Source organism: Anabrus simplex, chromosome 2 (assembly GCF_040414725.1).
Source record: "Anabrus simplex isolate iqAnaSimp1 chromosome 2, ASM4041472v1, whole genome shotgun sequence".
In the NCBI taxonomy this organism is placed as follows: domain Eukaryota; kingdom Metazoa; phylum Arthropoda; class Insecta; order Orthoptera; family Tettigoniidae; genus Anabrus; species Anabrus simplex.
The window spans coordinates 1,151,995,706-1,152,008,791 of record NC_090266.1 but is presented as its reverse complement, the minus strand read 5'-3'; the positions used below and the strand labels follow the sequence as shown (position 1 = coordinate 1,152,008,791).

General features: G+C 41.6%; 1 protein-coding gene across 1 annotated transcript in view; it reads right to left on the bottom strand.

Moving 5' to 3' along the window:
• The window catches only part of LOC136864755 (retinol dehydrogenase 11), a 391,683-nt gene that overhangs the window by 367,085 nt on the left and 11,512 nt on the right, over positions 1-13,086 (bottom strand). The window lies entirely within an intron of this gene.

The window sequence follows — 13,086 nt, the reverse complement described above, 5'->3', positions numbered from 1 at the left end:
TACGGTTCGTCCTTCCAAGCGAAGAAAACATGTGTGATGGTACAATAAAGCATTATAACTTATTGCAGCGTTTGCAGCGCCTCTTAAATGTATCAAAATAGAAGTTCACGGATTGAGTGGCTCAGACGGTTAAAGCACTCGCTTCTTGGTCCTTAGGCTCGATCCTAGCTCAGTCCGGTGGTGTATGAAGGTGCTCACATACATCAGCTTCCTATCGGTAGATGTACTGACACGTTGAAGAATACCTGCGGGACAAAATTCCGGCACCTCAGCGTCTCCGAAAACCGTAAAAGGAAGTTAGTGGGACGTAAATAATTATTACCGTCAATATTATTATTAAAATGAAAGTTAACCGTCACAATCGAACTTTGTAGCTCTCAATCTGTCAGAATGCACAGAAAAGAAAATAGTGAACTGTTAACAAGTCCGAATTATTAATCTTATAACTCTGAACATGACTCATAAATTACAGGAACATGTACTTGAACTTCCAAAGTTACTGTTCTGTTCCTTCATAGGAAATGCTTGAAATGTCGTCCGTTAACTCGACGATAGGCTTCCATGTTATGACATCATAAAGCCCTAACCCACCTCCACACCTCCACGATAACTCTCATAGTTGCGACAGCATCCCAAATACGCTGTCGTAGACTTTATTTCTGGGCACTTTCCACTTGGTACACCAAGTCTTTGAGGTGGCCCCAGAAATAAAAGTACAGTGGATATACATCGTAGGACCTCGATTGCCAGTTGACGAGACCATACCGACCAACCCACCGATTTGGGAAACGGCGTTCTAGAAATCATTGAACGTCCATACTGACGTGAGGAGGTGCTCCATCGTGCTTGAACCATATCCGGTGACATATTTGTAGTGGAACATCGTCCAGAAGCTCTGGCAGAGAGGACTGAAGAAAATGGAGATAACTAGAGCCATTTAGACATGAAGGCATTCCAGTTGTCCAAGAAGCTGATCTCCCAAAATTACGGACCAAATATTTATAGAAAACCTGTGCTAGAAATGACCTTAATGAATGGTATGAGGGTTTTCTTCTGCCCCTGTATGGGCATTGTGTAGATTAATGATACCCTCCCGGGTAAAGGATGCATGATCTGTAATCAACACGCCGTGAGGAAAGTGCATTACGTTCACATTGTTGCAAGAACCAGGTACACAATTCAGCTCTTGGTAGGTGATCCGCTTCTACGAGATACTGAACTCTCTGGTAGTGGCATGGGTACAATAGCTGTTCCCGCAATGTATATTACGATGAAGAGTATAGTTAGATGTACCAAGCTCCTTTAGCTTATAGTCGATCCCTCTTCGACAACTCATACAACTCCTTACCGCCGAAGTTCCGAAGGATCGCGATGTGGTGTACGACACTCGATCCAAGGATGAAGTGAGCCTGAGTCTCGGGGCCTTCGGTACACATCGACGAACGTTCGACGACTGGAAATACGGCGGTTTGGAATTCGTTGTCTATACAGCTCCCTTGCCGCATGTGCAGATTCTCCAACTGCTCCGTAAACGAGGTGAATATCAGCTAATTCGGCACAAGTAAATATTTCCGTTATATAATCAACTGTCTACATTAATGTTATTAGCTCTACAACTGTCCCATGACTGCGGGACAGGCAGCAAAAACTTGCCAGCAATGACAGTGGGGCAGGTAGTGTAGAGTAGTGGTGGGGACGGAGCGGTTCGGTTCGGAGCAAGTACTATGACGTCATTACTCGGTTAAACCGAGTACAGAACCGAGTACAACATTATGGCGGTAAATTTAAACTTTATATTGACCTTCTATGCTACAGTTTATATTTTTAAAGGAGATTATCAATTAATATCAGTGGCACAATGCTCCGTACCTTCTATTATTGGTTATTTGCAAAATTTTTATAATGTAATATAAATTTAACACATAACATACAGTGTTATTACAAATCTGTGTTTAATATGAGGCATATGAAGTAGGCATAAAGAAAGAAAACATACAAATGAATAAATGCATAAAATACAATCAATATTTATGCATATGGATAAACGTACCGTATTCCATAATGTGATAATTGACGAAACGAAATCTAGTTCTTTGAAATGTGTCTAAACTCATATAATGTTGAATATTTCATTGATACTATGTGGTAAGGAGTTAAATGACAATGGATATAAGTAAAGTATACAAATGAACTCAGTTCTTCATCTTGTGACGAGCGTTAGAATCAGACACAAACAGTATGGGAAGTACCCTTAGTGTTCTGTATTGCATTGAACATGTGTTATATAGGAGAAGTTTCTATTCAGAAATATCAGGGTTCCAGCTCGTTTTGCAGAAAACGACGACCTTCGGTCTGAAAGAATTTGTCCAGCACATGAAAACAGTCCGGCCCCGCGGTGTAGGGGACAATGCGTCCGCCTGTCACCCGGCGGCCCCGGCTTCGATTCCCAGCCGGGTCAGGGGTTTTTAATTGTAAATGATTGTTATCCCTGACCTGAGTCTGGGTTTGTGTGTCGTCCTTAACGTTCCTTTCTTCACATTCAACACTCTACACTTCCGCCATTCCAATTACAAAGGTAAGGGTGTATTCTGCCCGAAGGCAGGTCCGAACCTCCGCAGAGGTGTGCCTAACAGGAGTTTAAGTACGCTAGGGTGGCCAGTTCCTTTCTGCTCCTCCATTCCCTTACCCCCACCAACAGCGCGTGGCAACCGATTTAAATCTTGACCACGCCCAATGTTGCTTAACTTCGGAGATCTCATGGAATCCGGTGTTTTAACACGGCTACGACTGTTGGCATTCCATTTACACGCAGGTTCATATCATATGGTGCAAGTATGGGCAAACGATCTCTATAGATCGACGCTCCGAACAAATAGCATTTTTTATGAAAAGCATGAAAACACGTCCTGTGCGGGCACAGATGTAGCAGGTACGCTAAGGTAAGCAAGAGCACGTTCACTTAAGAGTCAATTAATATTGCATTTTAACGACCGCATTGTAATCGAAATCGACTTTCAACCAATTAGGTCGTGTTACGTACATTTAGTACGTGTTGAAAAGAATTTAAGTACAGAACAAAAATGGTCAATCGAACACCAGTGGGATCCGAACCCACAACATCCCGATTTCACGTTGATAGCTCTACCATCTTTGTTCTGTTCGAAATGATCTAATCTACAGGTCTGCCTCTATCCTCTACAACCCTCAGTGACTCCATGTCTTCGCATACAAAAGTAGCCAAACTCCTATGCAACTTAGTTTTTCCTGCACTGTCTCTGCCATACGTAGGAATGGAATTACTTTCACGATGTGCAACTGTATCTTGTACCATGTCCTTACGATGCGATTCCATAAATTTGACGTCCCTCCATCTGTACAATAGATTTGATTGCAAATTTTACAAGTAGCGGATTTTCTACCTGGACTGCTAGTAAAAATACTGCCATGCTTGAGAGGACTTTCGCGGCATTATTGCGTCTTTCTTATTACTTATTACAAATATCGATAGAAACTATAGCGCAACAAATTTAAACAGATATATATCTACGTATAAGGAAACATACAAATAGAACAGACGTCTCAGTCTGGAGTCTGAACAACAGCACAGTGGTGTAGCGAGTTTAGCCTGGCTAGAAGGTTTACTGAAGCACCCGTAGCTCTATACGGAGTATTCGAGTTGAATCGGTACTCCGCTGTGACGTCACGTAACCTCAAGAACTGAGTTACTCGACAGTTCTACTCGCTCCGTCTAGAACCCTGCACGGATACGGATATCCGCGGATATCCGCGAAGTTAGTGTCTTGGCGGATACAAACTGTATGGCAATAAAATGAAATGGCGTATGGCTTTTAGTGCCGGGATATCCCAGGACGGGTTCGGCTCGCCAGGTGCAGGTCTTTCTATTTGACCCCCGTAGGCGACCTGCGCGTCGTGATGAGGATGAAATGATGATGAAGACAACACACACACCCAGCCCCCGTGCCATTGGAATTAACCAATTAAGGTTAAAATCCCCGACCCGGCCGGGAATCGAACCCGGGACCCTCCGAACTGAAGGCCAGTACGCTGACCGTTCAGCCAACGAGTCGGACACTGTATAGCAGTGCGGGTAGTTTTACTGATAATTTCTAAATAATGACGTTTATTGATTTTCACTCAGGTATACACTTGCTTTTGCTTGTGGTTAGGCGACCGTTGACATTGGCATAGGAGAATAGTGATGCACTGAAGAAAATGGAAATTGCAACACCCAGAAGGAGTGGCGCTACATTGCTGCAATTGAACATGCAGGACGTGTGTTCGATTGTGATGCAGTGATACACTTTCAGGTCCCTCTGACCGCAAGTTTGGACAACAATCAATACAGGAAGTGCCCATCACGAGCTGCAATACATTGATGAATTCGTCGAGGCATGGAGTCAATAAGGCCCTGGATCGCTTCCTGAGGAATTGTGGCCCATGCTTGCTGCACTGCACGGGTCAGTTGTTCCAGAGTTGTGTGTAGCTGAGGACGGTTGGCCAGTTGTCAACCCATCATGTCCCACACATGCTCAATAGGACTGAGGTCCGGGGATCTGGCGGGCCATTCTAAGGTTGTGGTGTCGTGGAGAGCTTCTCTGGAGATGCGTGCAGTGTGAACCCGGGCATTGTCCTGCTGAAACATCCCATTAGCAACGTTCGCCATCATAGGGACAACCACTGGATTGAGTACCCTATCAACGTACTGTCGAGCAGTCATAGTGCCCTCAACAAGCACTAATTGTGATTTCACATTAAAGCCAATAACTCCCCAGACCATAATGCTTGGTGTTGGCCCTGTGTGCCACTCGACAATAAGATCTGGGTGGCCCCTCTCCCCGGTACGTCGGCGCACACGATTCCGGCGATCACTACGGGCAAGACAGAAGCGCGATTCATCACTAAAGACGACCCTATGCCATTCGTCGACCCACGTCGATCTTTCTCGACACCAGGTCAGCCTTACACGTTGCTGTTGGTGGGTCTATGGAACACCTTCTGCAGGGACACGGGCTCGTAAGCCACCTGCACGCAGGCGATTTCCAACTGTTTGTTATGTAACGTGGGGTGCCACAGCTGCTCGAATTTGCGCTGCTGTTGCATGAGGTTTCATCCGGGCCATCCGAAAGATGCGGCGACCCTCTCTCACAGTTGTCTGTCGCGCTGGGCCTGTGCCAGGTCTACGAGTGTGGGTACCTTCATTTGACCACTGCTGCCATACACGTTGTATCGTAGATGCCTGTCGGCCAACACGTGCAGCGACAGTCCTTAGCGATATTCCAGCCTCACACAGCCCAATTATCCGAGCCCTCTCAAACGGCGACAGTTGTTGATAGCGTGCTCTTCTCTGTCGTCGAGGCATGTTTGACAGGGAACACTTCACTGCATAGACTGCAAGTCAACTACGCTACACCAGAGACCGTATACTGGAGTTGATTCCTCCGCGACCAATCACGTGGGAAGACGTGTAGCAACAATCCAATGGGTCCGAAACTTTGATCGTTTACATACCTACATGGCATCGTTCCATATCTTGAAAATCAACACAAACGACCAATGCCTTCATGGTGTTGCAATTTCCATTTTCTTAAGTGTATATAAAGAGCATTGAAACCATAACGCGGTAAATCTGACCAAAGCCTAACTGACTCCTGCCCACAATCAATGGCAGGAAGGAACAAAGGTCAATACGAAAGTAGTTGTCACAAGAGAGAGTCCCTCATGAACCTGTGACTGTAGGGTTCTGGTGCCAGGTGTCAGGCCTGTTGTATTGTGTTAACAGATATATCCGTTTCAGTACCTTGGGTGTAATATACTGTAGTTAAATATTTAAATTATCAGCGAATAACCATTTGCGGATGCGGCTAACCACTCGCGGATGCGGATGAACGAAGTGCGGATGCGGAGCGGATGCGGATATTATTTTCTATATCCGCTCAGGGCTCTAGCTCCGTCCCCACCACTAGTATGGAGCCTACATCCAGTGCCGCATTGACTTGCTCTCGCGCTACCACTGAGTGCAACGTTACTCGGATTACTTGCGTAACAGTTGCGTCTTTTCGTTTTCTCATCTGACTGGTATACGCAGAGTTAACAGTTTGCTAAGGTTAAAAAGGAGTAGCCTAAATTTAAAATAAAAACAAGTATACATTTTGGAATGAATCAGTGGAGCGAAGTCATATGTAATAATAATAATAATAATAATAATAATAATAATAATAATAATAATAATAATAATAATAACTGAATACTCGCCAATAATGTTCTGCCTAGAAAACAGTCATCAACGTTTCTAACCGTGGATCTCAACAGTTGTATAATGTCTCATACAAGGTGAAAAAGAAGCTCTAATGCCGGGCTGAGTAGCTCGGTCGGTGGAGCGCTGGCCTTCTTATCTCAACTTGGCAGGTTCGATCCCGCCTTAATCGGGTGATATTCAGAGGTGTTCAAATACAGTACATCAGCCTCGTGTCGGCAGATTTACTAACATGTAAAAGACTCCTGCGGGACAAATTTCTTGCACTTCGACATCTCCGAAAACCGTAAAAGTAGTTAGTGGGAAATGAAACACAATAACATTATTATTATTATTATTATTATTATTATTATTATTATTATTATTATTATTATTATTATTATTATTATTATTATTGTACCGGGAGGTACACCTCAACCCCGCACATTTAAAAGAAGCGCCTTAAGGAACGCTATATCTCATACAGGTCTTGAAACAGCTAGTTCATGATGTTGGGATATTAATCGGAAGATGTCACCACCGAATAACTGAGTAATGTGTTATTTTAATGTTTCCTAAATTGACTGGATGTCTTTGTTTTGGTGTACAGCAAGAAGTTTGAACTTTTCTCCATAGATGTCCTTACAAAAAAACTGAGGCCATGCACTCTGGTGTAAGACGGAAAAATTAGTGATTTAAAGAGGTTTTGTGTTTATAGGTTTTCATAACTAAAAATCAACATTTATTTTGATATTTCAAGATTTGCAACACTTCCTTTTCATCCCGACAGCTTTTGAATCTGGCCAATTAGAATATTTTCTGTATTTCTTTTTCAGCCTATCACAGGTTTCTAGTAGCTTTTTAATTCGGCCAATAAAATGAGAGGGTGTGTCCGGCCAGAACCTTCTCGAAACCTTCTCTCGGGCATATAAGCTGCGGCTTTTCAAAGCTACCTTGTCTTATTGATCGTCGGATTACTGAGTGTGTGTGTTAAGACAGGAGGCGGGGCGCCTCATGCTTCAGCAGGCAGAACATCAGCCCAAGTAATGGCCGCCAGTTTTCTATCTCTACAGCTGTCTCCGTAAACTTGCCCGAGGGGAAGATTCTAAGCTTTAACTATGTAACCGTTTGATTTCTAAAATGTAAACTTCTTTTTCACGTAAAATTTCATAAATTATTAAACTGTAAATCGGCGATAGAGAGTGCGTTACCTTCTCGAGTTCCCCTTCAATTTGTCTTGAGGTGACTACGATTTTGTAACCGTTTCTCTTCCTATAAAGCCTTAATTAACCTCAGTCGCTTGGGAGTAACCTTTGCATCATCGGGCCACGAGCCCAAGTAGGGTTTTAAACTTGGTTTTAGAGGAGCTAAAGTGTACGCCTCCATACATTTTGTGTTTGGGCCAGTAATTTAACCTGATTTTCTTTTCCACGAAGGCCTAGTAGTTTGGGTAGTTTGGGTAATAGATAACCCTGTGTACAAAATTGTAAATTGTAGGTTGGGCCTAGAGAGGCCAGAAACTGTAAGATTTTTGGTGTAATGTTGCCTTGAGTAAGCTGTAAGGAATTGGGAGCTCAGTCTCCTTGGTGAAATTTGGAGAGCATGTAAGCTCATTTCTGATATCTGTGAGTGGTGCCTTTGGAAGGCCTTAGATTGTAACAGTTGGAGCAAAGGGCTCTGGATAATTTGAGTTTGGGAGATTTCTCTCCTTTTCTATCTAAATACCATATTAGAGACGTTGTAAACTTGTAACTTTTGAGCTCGAAGCTCAAACCCTGTAAAGTACCTATCTGTGGTTTTTCTAGTCTTGTAATCAAAATTATTATTTTACCTGTAATCTTGTTATTTCACTAAGTGAAAAGTTTTGTTAAGTTAGAGATTCTGAAAAGAAATATAACCTTTATTTCAAAGTTTTAAAAGAATCTTTGATATTGTAAATAGACCCATTCAAGCCCACACCTTCTTTCGCCTCTCTGTGATCCACGAAGACCCAGTAACTATTATTATTATTATTATTATTATTATTATTATTATTATTATTATTATTATTATTATTATTATTATTAAGTTGCTTTACGTCGCACCGACACAGATAGATCTTATGGTGACGATGGGATATGAAAAGCTAGGAGTGAGAAGGAAGCGCCGTGGCCTAATTAAGGTACAGTCCCATTATTTGCCTGGTGTGAAAATGGGAAACCATGGAACACGATCTTCAGGGCTGCCGACAGTGGGGGTCGAAACCTCTATATCCCGAATGCAAGCTCACAGCTGCACGACCCTAACCTCACGGCCAACTCGCTCGGTCTTGATATTGTTAGTATATACACGAGTTTCTGCTGGATATTGTTAATTGTTAATTAATTAATTCTGTTGTCATTTATTCATCATTTATTTTCTAGCAGAAAACCAAGTAAATGTATTCTCAAAGCTACACTGAACACTTTTCACTTGCACCGTCAATAGACGAATTAACACACTTAAATAAAAAATTAAATTAATTAAAAAAAATAAATATTCATTGTAGACTGCGTATACTTTCAGTGTTCAGTCTGCAAGCCTCTGTCAATTAACTGAACGCCTTCACAATTCTTTATTTGTAACTAGCTCTGGCCGCGTCTTGGTCTCCCTCTATTTCTCTTACCTTCCATGGTAGAGTTCATTATTCTCTTAGGCAAACTATTCTCCCCCTCACGTGACCCCACCACTGAAGCCGGTTTATGCGTACAGCTTCGTGCGACGAATTCATTGCTAACTTAGGCTTCATCTCTTCATTCCGAGGACCCTCCTGTCATTGTTCCAGTCTGTTTGTACCAGTGTAATTCACGCTACTGTCATGCCTGTTACTTTTAAATTATGAATAAGATATCCTTAATCCACCCAGATTTCACTCCCATACAGCAAAGTTGGTCTCAAAACAGACTGGTGTAAAGATTGGTTTTGCCCGGGAGCTGACTTCTTTGTTACAGAACGATGTAGCTTGGCTCATTCTCGCTTACTACACAATCATCCCGGTAAACCTTCACAATAAAACATAACGAACATAGCAAATACGTAACAGAATCAGGTAAATGTAAGTGGCAAGTGTCGAGGATGTCCGTATTTACAGCCAAGTCGTCGTAGGTCAAGACAGAGGCAAAACCACTTCATATTAACTTTTTCTAAAGATTTAATTTACATTCATGTATCAAGGTCGAGTCCAGTAGCGGCGATTGGTGGGGGGAGTGGAGAATGGGGGCAGTGCCCCCCCCCCCCCCCCGCAGTTTGCGGAGAAAACGTTACATTTTTGTTCCATTTCAGCCCACAGAAACTAGGAATAATTTTTAAAAAAGAGCAATTTGTACAAACCCTGTTGTCTTATTAGCTAGTTCTTTCCTTTATTTTCTTTATTTACTAACATTATTTTATCGGAAATACAAATTGTCGTTCGTCATGGCTAACCGATTTGTATAGCGCCACAGCAAGCAGTGGAGATTTTGCATGTGCTATGAGGAAGGGTAGCGGGGGTATATCATTTTACCAAGGTCATGGACACTGAGATACGATTCACCAACTCGCCGCGCGCATTCGTCAGTCTGGCAGTCTCTTCTAGCGATGTGACGAGTCGAATACTTCGTCAACTCGAGTCACTCGTATTCGGAAACACTGCCGACTCGAGTTTGGACTCGAGTTGACGAGTCGACCGGATAGGACAGGGAGAGCGAGACAATCGTAATGTCTCCTGAAAGAAGCGAGTAAGGGAACTCGAGTTGACGAGTCGGGCAGGGAGAGCGAGTCAAGACGGCGAGGCTTTTTGTGTGCGCTGAGTTAACTCGAGTGTATGTTATGACTGTGAATATACAGGTTGCACATTTCAGGCATGAAAACGAAGAGAATTGTATTCGTAATAGTATAGCAATCGAGTAATGCATTTCCTACCAGAAAGCACATACTTGTTAAATTAACACTGTCTGGCAGCTACAGAAAATAATGTTTAATAAATACGGAAACAAAAATACCGAGTTCTTCTCAAATGTAAACCAAATAATAGTCTCAACCCTTTGTGAAGAAAACTAATTCTATAACACATTATACTAACGCTAAAGGAAAAAAGGCTTAATCATGTGTAAAAATAACGTTAATACTGTATCTGGTTTCATGCTTAGGTTAGGAATCGATCAAAGAACAGAAAGCACTCGGCCGAACTCGGGGTTATTTGGAACATGTGGTATCTTTGACCTCGTGTAGCAAATGACGAGTTGAATACCTACTCGTCAACTGAAGTAACTCGTAATCGAAAACACTGCCAACTCGAGTTCGCGACAATCGCTATGTCTTGTGAATGAGATGGGATGTGCTACAGATATTCCAAATAGGCAAGGCGTGTAAGGGAACACGAATACTTTTTGTATTCACAGAGTTTACTCGAGTCCATGCTATGACTCTGAATATAGACTATAGGATGCTCAATTGAGGTACGAAAAATTAAAGAAATCGCACTCGTAGTAACTTATTCAAATAGTAATAACGAATTTTACACCAGAGATCATATACATGTTAGACTAACACTGGTCAGTAGCTGAATAAAAATATTTGATAAAGTCAAGGAGAAAAGCTTTGAATTATTCTTAAAATATAGACAAAATATAGTCTCAACCCTCTGATTGAAAAACTAATTGATAACACTAATAATACTAAAACTACAGGAAAACTATAAATAATTATGCAAAAAATGAAGAAATTTGATATCATTACGCACACTCCCTAAAAAATCAAGCATAATATTTTTCTTGTAATCACAAAATGTTCTCCTACTTATGATTTGTAGGCTGCAGCACACCAGCTATTGAGAAATAAAATTTTGTCCAACTTCTTTGGTGACAGTCTGTTTCGTCGCTCATTTGTGAGCATATCAGCCTTGGAAAATAACCTTTCGGATGGGACCGATGTATACACAAGTACTTATTGGCCAATTTGTAAAGGGAAGGAAAAATGTTTTTTCTGTCCTCCCAAAACTGTAAAGGATTTTCTTTCCTGTCTAAATATGGTAATTCCAAGTATTGTTTCACTATTATTGTAGCTGAAGAAGCCGGAGTTTGTTGAGTTGTCATTTCCTTAATCTTTTTGTCCAATGTTTCCCAAAGGTCATCTTCGTCGTTTTCTGTTGGTGTAGATTCTGTTAATATAGATTGCACCTGCTGTGTGTGCGTGACTGTCAGTTGATTATCTGCCACAAGTTCTTCGATCACCCACTTCTGAGCGTTATCTGCGTTCGACTCCAAGCCAAAGCCTTTTTTCTTGAAGCGAGGATCAAGGAAGGTTGATTTCGACGCCGTTCTGTTGTTTTCGTAGACATTTAGCCGTTTGTCGAACACCTCAACTAACGATTTTTGTAAATGTCTTCCTGCATCTGTTCGAGGTTTCTTTTTGTTTACTGCGTTTTGCAGTCCCCTTATTAGTGGGATCACACAAGATAAAGTCGGATAAGATTCTCCACCTAGGATTACAGTCATCTTTTCCACAGGACTTAAGAGAGCAGTTATGTCTTCGAGTATAAGCCATTCGGAAGAATCTAAGTTAGACACTGGTGACTGTATGAGTGGTAATGTTGCTGACAAAGGAACCTTTACTTTTAACAATCTTTCCAACATATATAAAGTTGCGTTCCATCTTGTGGGCACGTCCTGTTTCAGTTTAAGTTCTTCAAGGCCCATTTGCTTTTGAATCTCTTTTAATTTGTAAGATGATTTACTGCTGTGCTTGAAATGTGAAACTATACACCGACATTTGGTGATAAGTTCAATCAACTGATCATTTTTTAAATGATTATTTTCGTCACTGTCTTTTGTTATGCAATCTTTAACAGCGAGATTCAACGTATGGGCATAATGGTTACGTTTGCGCAAGTAGTCATTTACTGCCTTTTTCATGCTGCTGGCATTATCTGTAACAATAGCTACAATTTTACCGTATATTTGCCACTCGCCTGCAATTGTTTGTATAGTGTCGGCTATGTTAAGAGACGTGTGTTGTGAAGGCAATTCCGTAGTAGACAGAACCGACGAGTTCAACTTACAGTCGTGGATGAAATGAGCTGTTAGGGATATATAGCATTTGTTGCTATCAGACGTCCAAATATCAGTTGTTACTGCTACATTTTCCACCATTTGTAGTTTTTGTCTCAGAGCTTCTGAACATACATTGTATCTGTCATCGAGCATTTTATCTGATAATACTTTTCGAGTGGGTAGCGTATAGTCAGGGTTGAGTTTCTGCGTGTACCTTTTGAAACCCACATTTTCTACAATTTGTAGAGGCTGATAATCTAAAACTATCATGTCTAACAACGCTTCGTCAATAACCTTTTGATTCACTTTTGCAGGAGGAATTAATCGCATTTGTCTCTGACGTTTTGGACGAGGTTCTGCATTATCTTGCCGCGATGTATTTTCCTCTTGCGATGTGGAAAATAAGTCTTCATTTAACTGAATCCCAGTGGTAGTGCAAGTACTAGTAGGCCTACTTCCTGCGATTCTGGATTGTTCGTCTAGTCTAGGCTGCACTGCTGTATTTGTACTGATAGTATTAGACACTACAGGATCTGAACTTTCTAAAAACTGGACTGGATGCTTCCTTTTCAAATGTGATATTAAGTTAGTTGTATTTCCGAAATTCTTATAGGAACACGAACACAAGTCACACTTCACTCTATTATCCCCCGTCTTTTTGTAAAAATCCCACACAACAGATTTCTTATTTTCTCGAGGCATGACGTAAAAACTTTCAACTATAAACACACCAACACATCAACAAGTAAAAGTAAACAACCATTACGATTATAATTGAATGATTAC